The sequence below is a fragment of the Bubalus bubalis genome, chromosome 18 (assembly GCF_019923935.1).
Source record: "Bubalus bubalis isolate 160015118507 breed Murrah chromosome 18, NDDB_SH_1, whole genome shotgun sequence".
NCBI classification, from domain to species: Eukaryota; Metazoa; Chordata; class Mammalia; order Artiodactyla; family Bovidae; genus Bubalus; species Bubalus bubalis.
The window spans coordinates 28366146-28388874 of NC_059174.1; the positions used below are offsets into that span (position 1 = coordinate 28366146).

Genomic DNA, 22729 nt, shown 5'->3' on the forward strand with positions numbered 1-22729 from the left:
AAAATTTTATTTTAAAGTAGGTATCAACTCAAAATAGTAAAACTTTTGAATAACCAAATACATTAAATAATGCAATAATTACACAAATATTTAGCACTCATTTTATTTAAAGATTTTGCTGAGTCAGGGATTCAAAGAGGGAAAGAATTCTGTTTCCTTAACCAGTTTAGTACCCTTCAGGGGATGAACCATTTCATACTGTACTGATGATGTTTTTGTGTGTGTGTGTAACAAATAAAAAAAAGACAGTGACTGTAGTGATCTTGGAAAGAGACCGAAATGAAGAAAGGCTCTGGAGGAGGTGACACTTGAGGTGGGTTAGAAAGCTGAGTTAAAGAAGCAGGGAAATGTACCATAGGCAGAAGGACCAGTGTGGCCAAGGTACAAAGTGAGACAAACTTACTGTGTTGTGGAAAAGTAGTTGCTTGACATAGCTGAATCTTAGCATATATAGCTTTTGATCATGGGCAAAGTAATAAAGGAAAAATAAGATTAAAAGGGACTTCCTTTAAAAAAAAGAGAGGGGGAATAAAAGACTTTCTTTGCTGCATTATGCTATTGAGACTTTATTCATAAAGCAAAAGAAAATCATGAGGGTATTTTTACTCAGTTCTTAAATCTACCTTATAAAAAAATATAAAAACTAGCTTATGGATTTTTCTAAAAAAAAAAAATCATCCTCAGTTGTGTTTGCCATGCTGATATTGTCTTAACTCTGAATTTTTGAAAGAGAAACTCAATACTTCTAATACTCATGAAGGTGGCTGGCATGTCAACCTTAGAGAGGAAAATCCTTAATTAAGGCTCAGATCTGCCACAGGGAAGCAGCAATCTTTCCCATATTGATCTAGATAAACTGCTTAGGAGAGTGAAAATGCCATTGTCTCTATTTATTTTCCTTACACAGCCAGAAGTTGAATTACTACTGTTTGGGCTTCAGCAAAATAAACCTATGATGCTCCACCCAGTCTCCTTCACTCTTATTTCTGGAAGCTGATCAAGGCCACAGCTGTGTGTTAGGAAGGCTCTTACACTCATTGTAGTTTCCCTCTGGCCAACGTCTCTGGGGACCTTGCTTTCAAGACACTGGTGTGAAGGTGCTCTTGAGGACATTGAGGGAGAGATCATCAACATCCTGACTAGAGCAGTTGCTCTTTTGAGCAGGAAGTCACTGACAGAAGTGAAAAATAGGAACTTTCCAACCCCTCAAATCTTTTTCTTTAATAAGTTTTTTGGATAATCAGTATAAAGCCATATCAAGTGCTTTTTGTGTTTGTAAAGAAATGGGAAAACCATCTATTGTTATGTAGTTAATCATTAAGCTACTTTTAACCAAATTGCAGGAAGCTTATAATTAGATTGAAGACCGCTGTAAAACTTTCGGTGTGGTGTTCTCTTGCCTAGGGACATATTTCTGTTAAAATGTGATGTGGAGGGACCTAGAGGGGTAATGCAGATGACCGAGGTCATGTGATGACCTGGAAGGGTGGGATAGGGGGGTTGGAGGGAGGCTCAAGAGAGACGGGGATGTATACATATAGCTGATTCACTTTGTTGTACAGAAGAAACTAACATGACCTTGTAAAGCAGTTATACTCCAATAATACAATTTACAAAAAAAGGTATGGCAGTTATTAGTTGTAGATATAATGCAGTTATCCACAGATAGGCCTTAGGGTAAGTTTTCAGCTATAGAACCCCAGATACAGTCCACATGAAGTTTTATTAAGGAAGAGCTTCTAGGGAGAGTACCTGTGATCATGCATTTGGCTGATTCTCTCCCATTTCCTGATCTGTTCACCTCCTCTACTAAGAATTCCACAGAAAGTAAATTTAGTTTGATCCCAAAGGGAAACTCTATAGATTAATTTGTGCCTCATTTTGTACTGAACAAAGCCAAGAGTGCTGATGTCTTCCTGTTCCAACACTCACGCTCAGAGGATCCCAAGTGAAGTGAAGTCGCTCAGTAGTGTCCGACTCTGTGCGATCCCGTGGACTGTAGCCCACCAGGCTCCTCCATCCATGGGATTCTCCAGGCAAGAACACTGGAGTGGGTTGCCATTTCCTTCTCCAGGGGATCTTCCTGACGCAGGGATCGAACCCAGGTCTCCCGCATTGCAGGCAGATGCTTTAACCTCTGAGCCACTTGGGAAGCCCACCAGAGGATCATGCCACTTCTTTCATACAGAAGTTGGTGTCTGTGGTCCTCCTGGGATACTGGAGCCACCGTGTAAAGAGCTGGAGTGGTTTGGAATATAAGTCTCCTTGGGATCCTCTGGAGACCTATATTCCAAACCACTCCAGCTCTTTACATGGTGGTTCCAGTAGCCCAGGAGGACCACAGACACCAACTTCTGTATGAAAGAAGTGGCATGAATCTGGGAAGAGCATAAAAAGGCTAAGAAAATAAATACAGGTATTCAAGGGATCTTGTTGGAGTAAATAAATTCTTTATTTAAATTCAGTCAACAATTTAATTGAATGATGGGTACATAAAGATTTTCATGAGAAGTTATAGGGACCTTGGGAAAGCTGATTTGCAGTCAGGGCTATCCTGATGTGCAGGCCACCTAAGTATAACCATCTAGGATAGGCATACAACTTTAAAACAAAATTTATTGAAATGGCAATAAAGATTGGAGAGGTGTTTATTTTTATTACCCACATATTCTAGGGAGTGGTGGATTCTAACAGAAAGATCACTGGGATAGTTGTCAGTATGGAAGTCAGAGCTCCTATGTGTTTCATGCCAGTGTCTTAGGATAGGATATAGGGATGCTAAGCATTTCTGTCTTGTATGCTGCAACTGTGATGCAGCAGTCAGACTCTCCTCTTTAAGGCTGGGGCATGTATTTCCACAGCTACAAATAATTTTAGACAGTAATGCTACACAGGTGAGTCTTTCCCTAAGAAATTGTCTTTGGCCAAACTGTGCAGTTTCACCCAATGCTAGGTCCCCTCTCTCAGAAGGGTACCTACATCTGGTAGGAATTCAACTACAAAGATCTGGCCCTACCCTTTCATTGGAGAAGGAAACCTACTCCAGTACTATTGCCTGGAAAAGTCCATGGATGGAGGGGCCTAGTAGGCTACAGTCCATGGGGTCACAAAGAGTTGGACACGACTGAGCGACTTCTACACTTATACTACCCTTTAATTCTGAAATATTAGAGATATCCCATAGCAGAGCTACTGATAGGATTTCCTGAGGCTTCCTTTGTAATTGCATCACAGTTCAACTTCCTCTGTCCAGTGTTACTTCTCTAACTCCCTCATAGTTGTACCCAAGAATTCTCTCCAAGAAGGTTGCTGAAGTTATATCTGTGGCTTTAAGTCTGTTTTGTAAGGAATATGATATAAAAATATGATCCCAGAAAGAAAAATCTAAAATAGAATAATATATTTTACTGTAGCTAAATAAACATGAAATAAAACTTAACACTTTCACATTTTAAAGTATACAAGTCAGTGGCATTAAGTACCTCCACAGTGGTATTAAGAACCTCCTCACCACTCTGCAGGTTCAGAAAATTTTCATCACTCTGAGTGGAAATGCTGTACTCACTAGTGAAGAACTCCTCATTCCTGTTCCCATCAGCCATAAGCAACTGCTACTCTGTTTTCTGTCTCTCTACATTTACCTATTCTGGACTTTAGTGTAAAACGGAAACATAGATTCAGCCTTTTATATCTGTTTTTGTTTTTTTTTTTTATTTAGCACATGTTTTCAAGCTTCATTCTGTATTGTAGCATGTATCAATAGTTTGTCCCGTTTTAGGGCTAAATAATATTCTATTGTATGAGTGTATCACATTTTGTTATTCATTAGTCCATTGATAGACATTGGGATTGTTTCTTTCTTTCAGATATTATAAATAGTGCTGCTATGAATATTTGTATGTGAGTTTTTTAGTTCTCATTTTCAATTCTTTTGGGCATATACCTAGGTATAGAATTACTCAGTCATATGGCAATTCTATTTTTAACTTGTTGAGGAAAGGCCAAACTGTCCTTCATTATGGCTGCATCATTTTACCACCAATTTCCAGTTTCTTCACATTCTCTCTGACATTTGTTGTTTCCTGTATGTTTGAATATTTTGAATATACCTAGCAGCTGTAAGGTAGTATCTCATTGTGGTTCTGATTTGCATAATCTAAATAACTAATGATGTTGAGCATCTTTTCATGTACTCACGTGTAGTCCTTTACCCATCTTAAATTGGAATGTTTATCTTTTAATTGTTGAGTTGGAAGGGTTACATATTTAGAATGGGAGTTTGGAGCAAGAGTGCATGCTGTCCAGCTGGTGATATCAATTGCATCTCTGACAGTGTCCTGATATCATCTCTCATGCTATAGAGATGCACATGTGCTAACTTTCACCTATAGTGAATTGAGATGAGATATTGTGGAAGAAAATACTTGGGCAAGCCTGATACCTTAAGTATTTGAGAGGCTCTAGGAAAACTCTTGCCTGGAAAATCCCATGGATGGAGGAGCCTAGTGGGCTGCAGTCCATGGGGTCGCCAAGAGTTGGACATGACTGAACAACTCCACTTTCACTTTTCACTTTCATGCATTGGAGAAGGAAATAGCAACCCATTCCAGTGGAGAATCCCAGGGACGGGGGAGCCTGACGTGCTGCCGTCTATGGGGTCGCACAGAGTCGAACACGACTGAAGCGACTTAGCAGCAGCAGCAGCAGGAATTTTCTAATGACAAGCATTATGGTATTAAATGCCTCTTGCTAGGAGTTATCAATGTATTGGAGAAATACAGTAGAAGTGTATAAGAAATTAACAGCCAAATCACCAGTTAAAAGCTAAATTCAGTCAAAAGCCAGAGTTCCTCTGTGTCAGCATATAAGAGACACAATTATCTCCTAGAGCTTGAGTGCACAAAAAGCTGAGGATCACAGTGGAAACTTAATTTTAATGACAATAGAGCTCCTAGAGCCTGTTAAATTCTTAAAACCATAGTCTGCTATGATTGACAACAACTGGGATCAAGAGATCTGGGATGGGAACATCCATGTTGATTCACTCAAAAATATTAAATCTCCATATTTCTCTGAACTCTGTGACTGCAGGAGTGTCTTCCATTTAGATAAAGGTTTGGACCTTCCCCATAGCCTTGCTTGAAGACGATGCATAGCTTGCCTCAGAGGTGGACATCTGTCTTCCTCAGACTATGCTCCCATCTCCTCTTCTGATCATTAGACCAATAATGAGGGTCAAGTCACAGCATAGGCCAAATAGGAAACTTGGATATGCTAAGAAAGGAAGGAGACTACATGGAAGGGCATAATATTTAATACTAGAGCACGTATCAGAAAGAGAGCATATGAGATTCAACTTAGGATGCTAGGTTTTTGCAGGAGATGCTGATGGGACCGGGAGCATAATGACCATGGAGCATTTTTCAACATGAAGATCTCTTCCACAAAACAGGATTTACCACTGTGTAAAGAACCCTAGAAGATGGTGCTAATCTTTGTCTATGATTGCTTTTGTAATATTGGAGAAAATGATGATTCACAGTAAGGAAACTAGAAATGCCAATATTGCCATGGCAGAAAGAGGTGAAACCAAAAGGCATATATAATAAATGGGCATGCAAGAGGAAAGATAGTGTATAGCCTGAAAAACTTCATCTACTAACTACACGTCATAAGAAGATGAAAGACATTGGGTTTACTAAAGGATAAAGAATCTGCTGGTGAATGTGTCACTAACATTACTGAGAAAATTTTGATGACTGTCTTCTGAATGCTAGGGCTAAACATAGAATATATTGTTAGAGAAATTGATTCCATTGCAACAGTAGAGACCATAAGGTCCCTGAAATAATAGAGACCAGATGGTGGTGCTGCATTGTCAAGGGCTTAGGTGGGGGCTATTATTTTAACAAGAAGTAGAGTTGGAGTGACAGCCAAGGGACCTTAATGCAGATTACTACTGAGACAGTATGTAAATAGAAGGCAGCATCCCCAAGAGGCAAGATAGATGAGCAGCCAACAAGGGCATTAGTCAATCTGTGTAATCAAATAAATTAATGATAGATAATCATAAAAGCCCCACTAATAAAAAATGATCATCTCTTTAGACATACTGTTTGTTGATAGAAGACACCAGAATCCTAATTCCAGTCCAAAGAAAATGGTATATAGCAATGATTTTCCCATTCCTTTCCCAAGGGTCCTAGAACCATTTTCTTAGGTATCTAAATACTTAGAATAGATACTATTTGAACATTTTGAATATTTTATGAGTTCATTTTTGCATGAATGATGCAGGATCTGAAGCCTTAGTATTCTGTTTCCTTCCCTTGGGAATAACATAATTTATGGTGACCAGGCAAATAAAGAAGTCTTGGGCCATATCTGGCTCATAGTGGGTGCACTGAATTTTTGGAACCACTCAGTGGTCATTTTGATGGAGATACGCTTGCTTGCTGAAAGAACCCCCCAACACAACCCCCCTTCCCCCCCCCACACACAAATCTTTGACCTGTGGGGAAGACCTGTCACAGTGGGGAACCCAGTTGGAAGCTACCTCAGGATTATGTTAACTATCTCTCACTCTATCACAAAACAGACCAAGGGGTCCTACAGTTTTTGGATGGCCCACACAGGTACACATTTGTCCACAATATCTTTGATATGTATTCAATCATATTGTTAACCAAGTCATGTAGGCATGACTGGAAGACTTGGCAAAATATATGTACTCCTGATATTAGGAGATGAAACCAACAAAGATTTAAGAGCTCAGCATGAGTATATTTAATGGTCTAGCTGTGTGGTGCAAATCAGGATATCTTCTCTAAAGTAAAATATAAATAATTGCACCTTATGTCTTTTAAAAATGGGTTTCCCTTTTGGCTCAGATGGTAAAGAATCTGCCTGCAAGGCAGAAGACCCAGGTTCAATCCCTGGGTCAGGAAGATCCCCTGGAGAAGGAAATGGCTACCCACTCCAGTATTCTTGCCTGGAAAACTCCACAATTAGAGGAACCTCGTGGGCTGCAGTCCATGGGGATCACAAATAATTGGACACAACTGAACAACTAACGCACACATACACACCATGTCTGTTTGTTCATTTTCTATTCTGAATGCAAAATATTTCACATATTACTTCAACCTTTCATGAATGACACAGAAGACTACCATAAGTGGAATTTAGAATTGAAAAGGGCTTAATATCTGGTTCTAGCTATAGTACAAATAGCTCTGTCCCTTGAGCCATGGGACTCAACAGATCATATGGTGTTGCATATTATCTGTGATGGAAAAAGATACCATGTGGAATTTATCACAAGCCCATTTAGAGGAATTGCAATGTAGAACCCTACTCTTCTGGAGCCAGGCCATGTTATCTGTAGCAGAAATCTATACAGACCAGATTTTGATATGCAGTTAGGTTCTGAAGGCAATGGCACCCCACTCCAGTACTTTTGCCTGGGAAATCCCATGGATGGAGGAGCCTGGTAGGCTGCAGTCCATGGGGTCGCTACAGTCAGACACGACTGAGCGACTTCACTTTCCCTTTTCACTTTCATGCATTGGAGAAGGAAATGGCAACCTACTTCAGTGTTCTTGCCTGGAGAATCCCAGGGACGGGGAAGCCTGGTGGGCTGCCATTTATGGGGTCACACAGAGTCAGACACGACTGAAGTGACTTAGCAACAGCAGCAGCAGAGACAAAGAATCTAATTATGAGTCATCAAACGGCCTTACAATCAGAATCATCTATCATGAACTGGATTCTGTCCGTTTCAATGAGTCATAAGATCGGAGGCATCAGCAACAGTTCTTCCTAAGTTATAAATGTTACATCCAAGAGATATGGGAAGAATAGGTTTGGAGAGTAAATGCAAACTGCATAAGCAAGTGGCCTAGAACCCCATATTATCAACCACTGCTACATGGGTTCCTCCCCCTCAGTTTACACCTATACCACAGAGAAGAGCCTTATGGCTAGCTGATGGGTGGTAACAAATAATGTGATCACAAAGACAGCAAGTGGATGAACCTATGGGAGTGAGAATCTACTACAAAGGAAACATTATGCAAGCAAGTGGATAGAATGACTTGGTATAAGCAGTGGAATGGGACATGTTATCAGATTATGGTTATAGTTTGAATGTAAAGCAAAAATGTTTTCCTGATGAATTAAACAGTCAAGGAATTTTCTAAGATTTTATGCCTAAAGCACATACACACAGATATTCACACACAGAGGTTAGCTTTAAAATACACCAGAGATTAAAAAATGTTAATAATTTTACTCTAAATTTTCATAGAATTGATCACAAATATTTTTTCTTCTTGCTGTTTTGTGTTCAGAATAAGATTTTGATAGAAAACACAGTGGATACTGGTTGGCTTTAACCATTCTTCTATAGTCAAATAAACAAATTGTTTACTATTTTCACTGCTGTTAATAATACTGCAAAAAATATATCAATGTATAAAACTTTGCATTTAAACTTAATTATTCAAAATGACATCACTAGCAATAACAGTCTTTGAAGTGAAGTGAAGTCGCTCAGTTGTGTCCGACTCTTTGCAATCCCATGGACTATAGCCTACCAGGCTCCTCCATCTCTGGGATTCTCTAGGCAGGAATACTGGAGTGGGTTGCCATTTCCTTCTCTGGGAGATCTTCCCAACCCAGGGATCAAACCTGGGTCTCCTCCCGTATTTCAGGCAGATGCTTTACCATCTGAGCTAAATGACAAAAAGTATATGTAGCAACTTATATTACATAATTATATCATTACAATATTACATATATTGCATATTTAATAATATTACATATGCTATATTTATATATGTATAAACAAAACATTTGCCAGTCTAATAGGGATAAATCATAACTTCGATAAAATGTCTTCATTTGTTTGATTACTATTGGTGCAGAAATTGTTTTCCATATACTTGGTAAGTACTTAGTATTTCCTTTGTTAACATGATCTGTTGTTCTTTTTCTATTTTACTTCTTGAATTTTGGTGTTTTTCTTATTGATTTGTGTAACTTTTCTATATTAATAAAGACTTTGTCAGTTTGTCTCATTTGCTGGAAATGCTTTTGGCAGCATTTTTTGAAGTAGGCTTTTTATAGCTTTTTGTTGATATGTTGCTTTGTGATTGCTTCTTTATTTCTAAATTTAAAACTGTATCCACATGTCAGAATTTTTTCTCAACAGCCTATTCCATTTTCTCTTAGTTATCTATGCTTTCATCTTAATGCTGAGTTCTTTTTTTCTTTTGCTGTGTTGCAACTTCACGGTTTTATATATAAGGTATAAAGAGAGAAGTATCTTACCCAAGCCCCCTCTCTTCACTTCAGCTTGGTTGGTGACAGAGAAGATCAAAATAGAAAGCATTTGCAAAGCTAGCAAGACACCAAACAATAGTATTTCACATGGGAGATATTAAACTTGGTGTTTTTAAGATGATCAATCAATAATATATATCATAGAATAGTTAAAAAGAGAAAAGCTTTTTAAATGCAGGCTATTAAATAATATAAGCTGATTACTATTAGCTCCAATAATTCACTGCTCCTTTTCCTTTCCACATTCAGGTTATTGTATTAGTCAAATAAAAACACCTATATGTCCAGAGAGCTCTATGATTTTAATATAATTCCTGGCTAAATCAAATAATATTTACTATTTAGTATCCAGTTTATTCTTTATATCAATTTTAGACAAAGAAGATAAGAGTGCAGACTCAGAGGAACTAAATAACAAATTCAATAATACTTTAATATAGAAAAATGAATAAATCAATGGGAGAGAGAAAAGAGAGAAAAAGCTGTGATATATATTTTTTAATATCCTGGATGTGAAATAGCATTTCTTACACCATTATCAGCACAATTTGAAGTCATTCAAATGCAGTCTTCTTTGCTTTAGAAGAACCAGCAGGTTCTCCAACAGCAGCTGGGACCCCTATCTACTTTCTCTTTGAAAACTTTAAATTCAGCATCATGTTCTCTGCCAAAATTTCAATGGGTTAGAGGATAAACCAGTAAAATCTTGGAATAGCAGGATGATTTATAGAGAAAAATGGTTGGCCAATCTACCTATTACACTCTTTGCCTGTATTATACTGAAAGAAAGTGGCAGGTTTGAAATACAAAGGTTTGAACATTTAAGGACACTAAAGTCCTATTTCCAGACCCTATCACAGCAAAGTGAATGCTTTAAAGAAGAGATTCAGGGAGCTGTCTGCTTATTACTCAGCACAGCATTGCTCCCAGTTATACCCTCTTCAATCTCCATCAGCCCTCCTAACGAATATAATTTCAATTCCCAGGTGTGGCCTTGCCATATTTTCCTCTGTTACTTTCAAAGTCAAATGAAAAGAAGATCTACTTTCTCCTACTCCTGGGCACACCAATAATTTCACCTTTTCCCAATTGGTACTAATTAGTATTTATCAAAGAAAAAAGTGACAAGGCTGCTATTTTTCTTCTTTCTTATCTTTATCTGCATCTCATAGTTTTTCTACACCTATTTTAAAAATTTTGTATCATTTTTTCCATGTTAGAGTTTTAAACTCAGTTTTTTAAACTAAAACCAGTGTAATATAGATCACGAGACCTCCTACATTTGTAGTAATGTGGATGTGGATGTGATGCAGAGTTAAGTCAAGTCAGAAAAGCAAGTGCTGTATATTAATGCATATGTGTATATATATGATCTAGAAAAATACATAGATGAATTTATTTGCAGGGAAGGAATAGAGACATAGACCTAGAGAACGGACAGGTGGAAAGAGGGTGGGAAGAATTGAGAGAGTAGCACTGAAAAATATGCATTATCACGTGTGAAATGGATAGCTGGCGGGAAACTGCTGTATGGCAGAGGGAGCTCAATTTGATGCTCTGTGATGATGTAGAGGAGTGGGATGAGGGGGTGGGAGGGAGGCTCAAGATGGTGGGGATATATGTTATACAGACAGCTGATTCACTTTTTTGTCTGGTTGAAACTGACATAATGCTATAAAACAATTATACTCTAGTTTTAAAAATTAGAAAACCTTCTAAGAACAATATTCATACACTATCTGGGCTTACAAGATCAACAACCTACTCTAACAAATCTTGCTTTTTGTAGAACTACAATTTAAATGATGCATAAATTCACTCTACTATTTTAAAACTGACAAGCATTTTGAAATAAATTGCCCTATGGGAAATACATTGATCAAAATTATTGGCTAACTTGTGTAATACTATCAAATCAAAATTGGTGCAGTCCTATAATCAATGTATTTAAGTGTTTCAGAATGGAGAATAATATGTCCTCCAAATGAAATGAAACAGTAATTTTTGTTGTTCAGTCGCTCAGTCATGTCTGACTCTTCACAACCCCATGGGCTGCAGCACACCAATCTTCCCTGTCCTTCGCTATTTCCCAGAGCTAGCTCAGACTCATGTCCATTGAGTCAGTGATGCCATCCAACCATCTCATCCTCTGTGGTCCCCTTCTCCTCCTGCTTTTCATCTTTCCCAGCATCAAGGTCTTGTTTAATGAGCCAGCTCTTTGCATCAGGTGGCAAAGTATTGGAGCATCAGCTTCAGCATCAGTCCTTCCAATGAATATTCAGGGTTGATTTTCTTTAGGATTGATTGGGTTGATCTCCTTGCTGTCCAATAATTCAGTAGGCAATGTTAAACAAATTTTAATCCTTAAAGTAGAATATTTTTATTTTTCAAAGGATGTGGATGTGATTTTTATAGCACTTACATGTTTTGGTGTGACTGTCTTTATAGTTTTTGTTCTTTTAATTTAATTAATGGTATGATCACCACATTGGATATTTTCATCAAAAATTTTGACTATTTCCATTAGGTTTTAAAAGTCTGACATAAATCACACACAAATGTACCACTTTTTTCTTTTTAAACTAAAAAAATTACTAATGTGCTACCTTCTTTGAAAATGTTTGAAGGGCAGAAGCCTCTGAAAGCCATAAGCTTACTTTGGTAAAAATAGAAATATATATTTATAGAAAATGCAAAAGTAGTTTTTATAAATTTGTAACAAAGAACATAAGGTCAGCATGAGACTTGTTTATTTTCATTAGCATGTTGTGAGAGTGAGAAGGTGTTCTATTTACTCTAGGAAAGATGCAAGTAGAAATAAATTGAAAATATATTAGAAAATGTTTCTGTCATATTAATACATATAGAGACTTTTTGACTGTTCATGAAACATACACCTGTATATTTGTTATGAAGGCATTATAAACACCAACGTTTTTTAGCTATGTCTAAATGCCAAATCTAAGTAAGTTCAATTCCTTAGGCCTAGAATGTACCAGATACACATATGCACAACACATATACACTCATTCAGGCAAACACACACCACACACACACACAATTCATTCTCACAGTTAGAGATATGATTTTTTTACTTTGGAACATTTGCATGATATATGAATCAAGATTGAACACTTTATTCTCTAATTCATTGAAAGAAATCCTGTTCAAACATGTTCTTGCATAAACTTGTTGTCTACATAGATTTCAGTAATACAGATATATTACCATAGATGATAAAGATGAAAATAAAAATGTCAGCATGCATTTCATTCTCATTTTATATCATTTTATTTGGTCCTTACTATATTTCTATAAGATCAGTTAGAGGATTACAGTGGGTTGAATATTGTTCCCCCTAATTATGTCCATAGTCCACCCTCTGGAACCTGTGAATATTGTTTATATAGTGAAAGATTGAATGGCATATTATTTTGAAAATATTTTTTGTAGATATAATTGGGTTAAGGATCTTGAGATGAGGGAATCATCCTGAATTACTGAAGCGGTCCACAAATTCAATGACAGATATTCTTTTAAGAAAAAGGTGGAGAGAGATTTGAAATAGAAGGAAGGATACAGAAGAGATCATGTGAAGATAGAGGCCAGGTTTGGAGCTAGGGCTTCCCTGTAGCTCAGTCAGTAAAGAATCTGCCTACGATGCAGGAGACCCAGTTTTAATTCCTGGGTTGGGAAGATCCCCTGGAGAAGGAAAGGGCAACCCACTCCAGTATTCTTGCCTGGAGAATCCAATGGACAGAGGAGCCTGGAAGGCTACAGTCCATGGGGTCACAAGTGTCAGACAGGACTTAGTGACTAAACCACCAGCCCTGTGCCCTGAAACACCTGTAGCCACTAGGTGGAAGAGGTAAGCAAGGATTCTTCTCTAAAACTGGAGGAATCAACCTACCTGACTTCAGGCTCTACTACAAAGCCACAGTTATCAAGACAGTATGGTACTGGCACAAAGACAGAAGTATAGATCAATGGAACAAAATAGAAAGCCCAGAGATAAATCCACACACATATGGACACCTTATCTTTGACAAAGGAGGCAAGAATATACAATGGATTAAAGACAATCTCTTTAACAAGTGGTGCTGGGAAATCTGGTCATCCACTTGTAAAAGAATGAAACTAGAACACTTTCTAACACCATACACAAAAATAAACTCAAAATGGATTAAAGATCTAAATGTAAGACCAGAAACTATAAAACTCCTAGAGGAGAACATAGGCACAACACTCTCTGACATACATCACAGCAGGATCCTCTATGACCCACCTCCCAGAATATTGGAAATAAAAGCAAAAATAAACAAATGGGACCTAATTAAACTTAAAAGCTTCTGCACATCAAAGGAAACTATTATCAAGGTGAAAAGGCAGCCTTCAGAATGGGAGAAAATAATAGCAAATGAAGCAACTGACAAACAACTAATGTCAAAAATACACAAGCAACTCCTACAGCTCCACTCCAGAAAAATAAATGACCCAATCAAAAAACGGGCCAAAGAACTAAATAGACATTTCTCCAAAGAAGACATACAGATGGCTAACAAACACATGAAAAGATGCTCAACATCACTCATTATCAGAGAAATGCAAATCAAAACCACTATGAGGTACCATTTCACACCAGTCAGAATGGCTGCAATCCAAAAGTCTACAAGTAATAAATGCTGGAGAGGGTGTGGAGAAAAGGGAACCCTCTTGCACTGTTGGTGGGAATGCAAACTAGTACAGCCACTATGGAGAACAGTGTGGAGATTCCTTAAAAAACTGGAAATAGAACCACCTTATGACCCAGCAATCCCACTGCTGGGCATACACACTGAGGAAACCAGAAGGGAAAGAGACACGTGTACCCCAGTGTCCATCGCAGCCCTGTTTATAATAGCCAGGACATGGAAGCAACCTAGATGTCCATCAGCAGATGAATGGATAAGAAAGCTGTGGTACATATACACAATGGAGTATTACTCAGCCATTAAAAAGAATACATTTGAATCAGTTCTAATGAGGTGGATGAAACTGGAGCCTATTATACAGAGTGAAATAAGCCAGAAAGAAAAACACCAATACAGTATACTAACGCATATATATGGAATTTAGAAAGATGGTAACAATAACCCTGTGTACGAGACAGCAAAAGAGACACTGATGTATACAACAGTCTTATGGACTCTGTGCGAGAGGGAGAGGGTGGGAAGATTTGGGAGAATGGCATTGAAACATGTAAAATATCATGTATGAAACGAGTTGCCAGTCCAGGTTTGATGTACGATACTGGATGCTTGGGGCTAGTGCACTGGGATGACCCAGAGGGATGGAATGGGGGGGGAGGAGGGAGGAGGGTTCAGGGTGGGGAACACATGTATACCTGTGGTGGATTCATTTTGATATTTGGCAAAACTAATACAATTATGTAAAGTTTAAAAATAAAATAAAAAATAAATAAATAAATAAAATAAAAGGAGAATCCTTTGGAAGGAATGAGATTCTGTGGCATCTTGGTTTTAGATTCTGGCCTTCAGAACTTCGAAAAAGCAGATTTCTATTGAAGCCATCAATGTTGTGTCAGTTGTTAGCACAGCTTCAGGATATGAATACAAGTATCTGTTCTATTCAGTAGATAGAGAGACTGACATAAAGGTAAAATGAATCATCTGAGTGAGGTTATGAAGTTGAGAAGCGAATTGGGCTGAAACCTGGGCCCATCTGACACCAAAGACCTTGTTCTTAGCCACTTTGCAGGTAAAGGCATACCATATTGATTATTCATTTTTGTTTTCTGTCTAAGATGCTTAAGGTTTAAGTAATGGTATCATTAGTTGTTTAGAGAACTTATTTTGTAGTTTCAGGCTCCCAAGAGCACAATTGCAGGAAGGGCAGTTCTGTTATCTATTGTTGTATAATAAATTACTCTTAATTGTAGTGGCTTATAGCAACCATTTTGTTGTGCCTCATTATTTTGTGGATTGGGAATTTAGGAGTGGATGGGCTAAGGTAGTTCTTTTCCTAACTGGGCACTGAGCTGGATTCAGCTGGAGGTTTCTCTGAGCTGGGGCTAGATTTCTGATGCCTGGGACCTTTTCCTTGTGGTTTTTCTCTCTGTGTCATGGGATCCTCCAGAGCATCTCACTATGGCTTAGATTTCTCACAACATGGTGGGCTCAGGGTAGTCACACTTCCTGGAGGGGATTGGAAGACTGTTTCCCAGCTTTAGTCCCAATCCTGCAAATGTCATTTCAACTCATTTTATATCCAGAAAATGTCCCTCTTGCTGCTTCCTGAACATTGACTGCTTGGTTCATCTTGAAGGTGTGTCTTATTTTGATTTAGTTTATCTCCAGTTTGCTTCTTTGTAGACTACTCAGTTCCATCCACTGGCATTTACAGACCTTTTTGCCTGAGTTTAACTCCAAGATACAAGTTTTAAATTACTTCTACCCAGCCTCATTTCCTTCCTAAGAAAGGCACTCCTGCAGCATTTTGCCAGTATGGTTCAAGAAGAGGAATGGAAAGTAACCACTGGAATAGAATTTGACTCTTCATTTTTCCCACCTCAAGCCCTCACTTCCAGGGAGGTAGCCCACTGAATATCATTTATTTCTGCATTGATATATAACAGAACCTGACCTAAGTACAAAATAGAAGTTATGTCGCTCAGCAAGACATTTTTATCAGGCATCTGATATTTATATATATATGTAAATATATAAAATATGTTATATATATAATAAGTAAAAAAATATATATATAATAAGTAAATATATAACAATACATGTGCACATATGAAGTTGGTAAACAAATAAATCAATTTTATTGCACATGCTCCAGGTCCCTACTTCCCTATTTCTTGCCCATAATTCACTTGAAAAGCCCACTGAGCGGAAGGGGCAAACCACAATGCGAATTTATTACAATAGGGGTATAATAAGGTCAAGGTTACTAAAGGTGATTGCTTAATTTAAACTGAGCCTGTGTTTTTTGGTGGAATTCCCATTTGATTGTGTTCTTCCTTCTGGGATTTGCAGACTACAAAATGTACCTCAGAGGGATGAGTTAAGGAGGTTCCTGGTCCTAACTTTCCTCCTCCACCATTCACTGCTGCTAATCTCTGGCTAGCTTCCATATATATGTATGTATGTATGTGTGTGTATATAAAATATACATGTGTGTCTGTATTTTATGCAAGTTTCTTCAGTTGTGTCCGACTCTTTGTGACCCTATGGACTGTAGCATGCCAGGCTCCTCTGTCCATGGGATTCTCCAGGCAAGAATACTGGAGGGATTGCCATGCCCTGATCCAGGGGATCTTCCTGACCCAAGGATTGAACCCTAGTCTCTTAAGTCTCCTACACTGGCAGACAAGTTTTTTAACATTAATGCCACCTGGGAAGCCCAGGTATATATTAGTTTAGTAATTGTATATAAGTGTATTAAATATAGCTATAATTCATCTGTGCAATATATATATATATATATACATATATATATATATATATAATATCTTATAAGGATTTGAGTGCAAGTAATTTGTTTGGTTATCTCAGAGAATGGTGAAGAAGTGAGAAAATACAAAGAGGAAAGAAGAAAGTCAATAAAAGAGCATTAGATTAATGACCAGGATAACAAGATGAATAACTGAATTTAATTCTGATGATTACACTCTTTGTAAAAGAGACTTCAGATTAGTTTCAGGAAAACTGGGTTGTGTATGCCCCTTCAATTGTTGAGGTTTATCATGGAAGCATTGAATCTCTATCAGGTGTAGCCTATGGTAAGAGAAAACTCTCAGGTAAAGGGATGGAAGTGCTTGAAGTCAGATGTAATCAATGTATATGGGAATTGTCCACTAAATTCTTGGCCCACAGGATGGCCGACACTATTTTGATTTATTCTATTATGCTTCTGTACAAACACATTGTTGTCCATAACCTCTAAGCGGCATACACCTGCTTTTGAAGACCAAAACAAAAATTGTGAGATGCCTGTGAAAAAAGAATGATTTTAGTAATCTTTGTGTTCACCCTTGCTATAACCAGCACTGTTCAGTTCTCATTATAGATGTTCAACCAATTCAATTTGGTACCCAAATGGAATTTCTCATGTTTAAACAGAGATATTCTTTTTAGTAAGTCATAACTTAATTCACTCAGATTCCTTGGCTTGGGGTCTGGCATCTCAATGGAATTAGCTTTCATTCATTTTCAATTTAAATTAATTTTCAGGAGCAAACCAATGGTATTTGAAGACTAGAAATCCAAAGAATATATTTCCAAAGTTTCTATTTAAGTCTTTTGAAAAGACTGTATAATTGAATGCATTAACGTTTTAACAGTCCACATTACATACCAAAGACCTCTATAATCAAGTGGCTGTTGAATAAATTCTTGGCACTCCCATCTAGCTTACTGTAACAAATAGAATACATGTCTTTCTGGAATAAATCTTGACCACTCAAGCTAATGGGAATCCAGTTAGGTTTTTGCCAACCTCAGGAAACATCCATTATCAATAGATGCTGAGAAAATTATATTAGAAATAAGTGTTCCAGAGAAAAAATAGAAAGTGCCTCAAAGTTGACAGAAAACAGAATCTGTGATGGTATTATGATTGATTTTTGGAGAGAAATAGCTGTGGATGCTTAAATGCATGAACTGCTTCAAAATATTTTAGGCTTCTAAAGAGGAAATTATTGACCTAAAAGATACTAAAGTATCTTGGTAACTTGTGATTCATATATAAATACATATTAATAGGTTATTTAAAATTCATATTATTGATCTAATTGATTTCAGCAACTCCAAGGGAGCCTTTGAACATTTTGTAAATAATATGTCTGTTAAATATTGGGTCAGTGTTCACAAATTTATGGGGTAATTTCTGGATTTGATTCTGAAAATAATTAGAATGTTACATGAAGAAAAAAAAATAGTCCAGTGATAAGAGCCAAATATAAGCACCCATGTTTTGTCTGAGTAAACACTTCTGAGGAAAAGTATTCCAGATAGTGTTGAGATAAGCTGTTAAACTATCCAAGATAACTAAGGGATTGTTACAAATTTAAGACAATATTTAGTGTAGTCTGGACTGTGAGAGGGTGGAATATAGGCTAAAATCTTTGGCTTCGCTCGTCTTTCATTTTTACCCTCTAATCTGAACAGAGGGGAAAGTGGGTATATTAATTATGAACACTCAACTTAGAATATTTAGGAGTTGGTACTGCAAATGAATGACTTCCGTGGGAGCTCAGCAGTAAAGAATCTGCCTGCAATGTAGGAACACCAGGAAAAACAGGTTCAATCCCTGGGTTGGGAAGATCCTCTGGAGGAGGGCATGGCAACCCACTCCAGTATTCTTGCCTAGAGAATTCCATGGACAGAGGAACCTGGTGGCTACAGTCTGTGGGATCACAAAGAGCTGGACACAACTGAAGTGACTTGCCTCCCACTCACACACTACAAAGGAAACCCTGAAATACATTTTCAACTTATTAAATGTCTCTTAAGTACTATGAGTCATTTATACCTGCATTTGAGGGCAAGATCAGCTTATGGAAACTGAAGGACTAGATGTTTCAGACACCCAAAGAGGTTCTACTTCCAGGACTTTTCTTCCAGGAACTATATAACTTCAAAACTTAGTTAATGAATATTTTTAACCTTTGAAAATAAATGCATGAATCGTCATCCCACTATCTTACTCTATCCACATCTCTACCATAAATGTGAAAACAGATTAGGCCGAATAAGTCATGTGATTCTACATATAAAATGACAATTGGATTAATAAAAAGAAAAAACATCAAGGGGAGTGTTTACCAAGTAACAAGGCTCCAGGTGTGTAATCTTGAGTTGTAAGCTTTCAAAGCACTCAAGCACTGAAGCCATAAAACTAAAAGACTCTTGCTCCTTGGAAGAAAAGCTATGATCAACCTATACAACATATTCAAAAGCAGAGACATTACTTTGCCAAAAAAAGGTCCATCTAGTCAAAGCTATGGTTTTTCCAGTAGTCATGTATGGATGTGAGAGTTGGACAATAAAGAAAGCTTAGCACCGAAGAATTGATGCTTTTGAACTGTGGTGTTGGAAAAGACTCTCTTGAGAGTCCCTTGGACTGCAAGGATATGAAACCAATCAATCCTAAAGGAAATCAGTCCTGTATATTCATTGGAAGGACTGATGCTGAAGCTGAAACTCCAATACTTTGGCCACCTGATGTGAAGACTTGACTCATTGAAAAAGATACTGGTGCTGGGAAAGATTGAAGGCAGGAAGAGAGGGGAACAGCAGAGGATGAGATGGCTGGATGGCACCACCGATTCGAAGGGCATGAGTTTGAGCAAGCTCTGGGAGTTGGTGATGGACAGGGAGGCCTGGCTTGCTGTAGTCCATGGGGTCACAAAGAATTGGACATGACTGAGCGGCTGAACTGAAGTGAACTGAAGCACTGAAAAGTTTGTACCCCATGGCTATTGTAAATTAAACCTGGAAACAATGGGTTTCTGGGCATTATAGATGGAAATACTATCTTGACTAGTAATGACACAAATTGAACACTGCAAGAAATCTTTCAGTCTATTCACACTTAGGAGCCCTTAACTCCTAAAAACAAACAAACTTGAAACTAGTTAAGCGCTAGCTGATCAAAAACCAAACTGTGACTTTCCCCTAAAGCCTTAGGTAGTGGGCAAATTCCTTTTCTTCTCTCAAACTCAGTGGTAGAGTGAGAAAATGAGAGGTTTAAATTAGGTTATGCCAGAGATAAAACCAGGTGCTTTTTGTTTGTTCTGTCCTTAATTGCATTATCTCTGATATGTTGACCAGACGCCACCAGCATAATTCCAAGACTACATCCAAGTACAACCAGAAAGAGTGAAATCTTGCAGTGTCAGTGACATAGATATAATATTGGCCTCACCCTTTCTTGTAGCCTTCAACTCTATAATGGTCATTCAACAAAGTTCCTTTGTAAGGAGTTGTGATTTTTCTTTCAAAGTAAAACAGCCTTAGTTTTAACAATTTGTATTCCTCCATCAAATAAGTTCATCAAAGCAAATCTGTTATGAGTATTTGCTCCTGATCAGAAATAATATATTGTGAGACTGTGAGTCTCTCTGCTTTGTTTGGGGAAGTGGGGCCTGACCCACACAAAGCTAAAGAGTGGCTTTATGTCTTTACTAACACCAGCTTCCCCTGTAGCCTTCATAATACCTTGCTGCTGCTGCTGCTAAGTCCCTTCAGTCATGTCCGACTCTGTGCAACCCCATAGACGGCAGCCCACCAGGCTCCCCCGTCCCTGGGATTCTCCAGGCAAGAACACTGGAGTGGGTTGTCATTTCCTTCTCCAATGCATGAAAGTGAAAAGTGAAAATGAAGTCGTTCAGTCGTGTCTGACTCTGAGCGACCCCATGGACTGCAGCCTACCAGGCTCCTCTGTCCATGGGATTTTCCAGGCAAGAGTACTGGAGTGGGGTGCCATTGCCTTCTCCGCATAACACCTTAGTTCTATGATAAATTCAGGGACAGTGGAATCTTGAATAGTTCATAATAGTGCATTAGTTAAAATCAGTTTCAGAAGTAATCAGTAACAGCTCAATACTACTTTGTAATCAATCAGTCATACAATAGCAACAGAAACCTATAGGCTTTCTTAGTGTAGTCAAGTTCATGGTCTCCCAGGTCAGATTGCTCTGGTCAAATATGGGTAAACCATTTAGTAATTGGAAGACTTTGAACACAGTTGTAATATGCCAAAAAGAGGATAATGATAATGAGTACTTTATTAGATTGTTGTGGGGAGACATTGTATTCATCTATGTAAGACATTTAGGAGAGTTCTTGTCAGAATAAGCTTCCTTAAATGTTCAGTTCAGTTCAGTTGTTCAGTTGTGTCCGACCCTTGGCAACCCCATGGACTGCAGTATGCCAGGCCTCCCTGTCTATCACCAACTCCCAGAGCTTATTCTAACTCATGCTCATTGAGTCAGTGATGCCATCCAGCCATCTCATCCTCTGTCGTCCCCTTCTTCTCCCGCCTTCAATCTTCCCCAGCATCAGGGTCTTTTCAAATGAGTCAGTTCTTCACATCAGGTGGACAAAGTATTGGAGTCTCAGCTTCAACATCAGTCCTTCCAATGAACACTCAGGACTGATCTCCTTTAGGAAGGACTTACTGGATCTCCCAGAGAAGGTAATGGCACCCCACTCCAGTACTCTTGCCTGGAAAATCCATGACAGAGGAGCCTGGTAGGCTGCAGTCCATGGGGTCGCTAAGAGTCGGACACTACTGAGTGACTTCACTTTCACTTTTCACTTTCATGCATTGGAGAAGGAAATGGCAACCGACTCCAGTGTTCTTGCCTGGAGAATCCCAGGGACGGGGAAGCCTGGTGGGCTGCCATCTCTGGGGTTGCACAGAGTCGGACACAACTGAAGCGACTTAGCAGCAGCAGCGGCAGCTGGATCTCCTTGCAGTCCAAGGGACTCTCAAGAGTCTTCTCCAACACCACAGTTCAAAAGCATCAATTCTTTGGTGCTCAGTTTTCTTTATAGTCCGACTCTCCCATCTATACATGACTACTAGAAAAATCATAGCTTTGACTAGATGGACCTTTGTCAGCAAAGTAATGTCTCTGTTTTTTAATATGCTGTCTAGGTTGGTCATAACTTTTCTTCCAAGGAGCAAGTGTCTATTAATTTCATGGCTGCAGTCACCATCTGTAGTGATTTTGGAGCCCCCCAAAATAGTCTGTCACTGTTTCCTCATCTATTTGCCATGACGTAATGGGACCAGATGCCATGATCTTAGTTTTCTGAATGTTGAGCTTTAAGCCAATTTTTTCACTCTCCTCTTTCACTTTCATCAAGAGGCTCTTTAGTTCTTTACTTTCTGCCATAATGGTGGTGTCATCTGCATAACTAAGGTTATTGATATTTCTCCCAGTAATCTTGATTCCAGCTTGTGCTTCATCCAGTCCATCGTTTCTCATGACATTCTCGGCATAGAAGTTAAATAAGCAGGGTGACAATATACAGCCTTGACGTACTCCTTTTCCTCTTCTGGAATTAGTCTGTTGTTCCATGTCCAGTTCTAACTATTGCTTCCAGACCTGCATACAGATTTCTCAGGAGGCAAGTCAGGTGGTCTGGTATTTCCATATCTTTCAGAATTTTCCACAGTTTGTGGTGGTCCACACAGTCAAAGGCTTTGGCATAGTCAATAAAGCAGAAATAAATGTTTTTCTGGAACTCTCTTGCTTTTTCAATAATCCAACAGGTGTTGGCAATTGGATCTCTGGTTCCTCGGCCTTTACAGTATGAAAAGATCTTAAATGTTACATGTTATTATATGGTGGTATTATTATTTGTAT

At 38.3% G+C, this 22729-nt stretch overlaps 1 long non-coding RNA gene across 3 annotated transcripts in view; it reads left to right on the plus strand.

The window, feature by feature from the left end:
- LOC112580113 overlaps nucleotides 1-22729 on the plus strand; it is a 982521-nt gene that overhangs the window by 163488 nt on the left and 796304 nt on the right. The gene's annotated exons all lie outside the window — the stretch shown is intronic.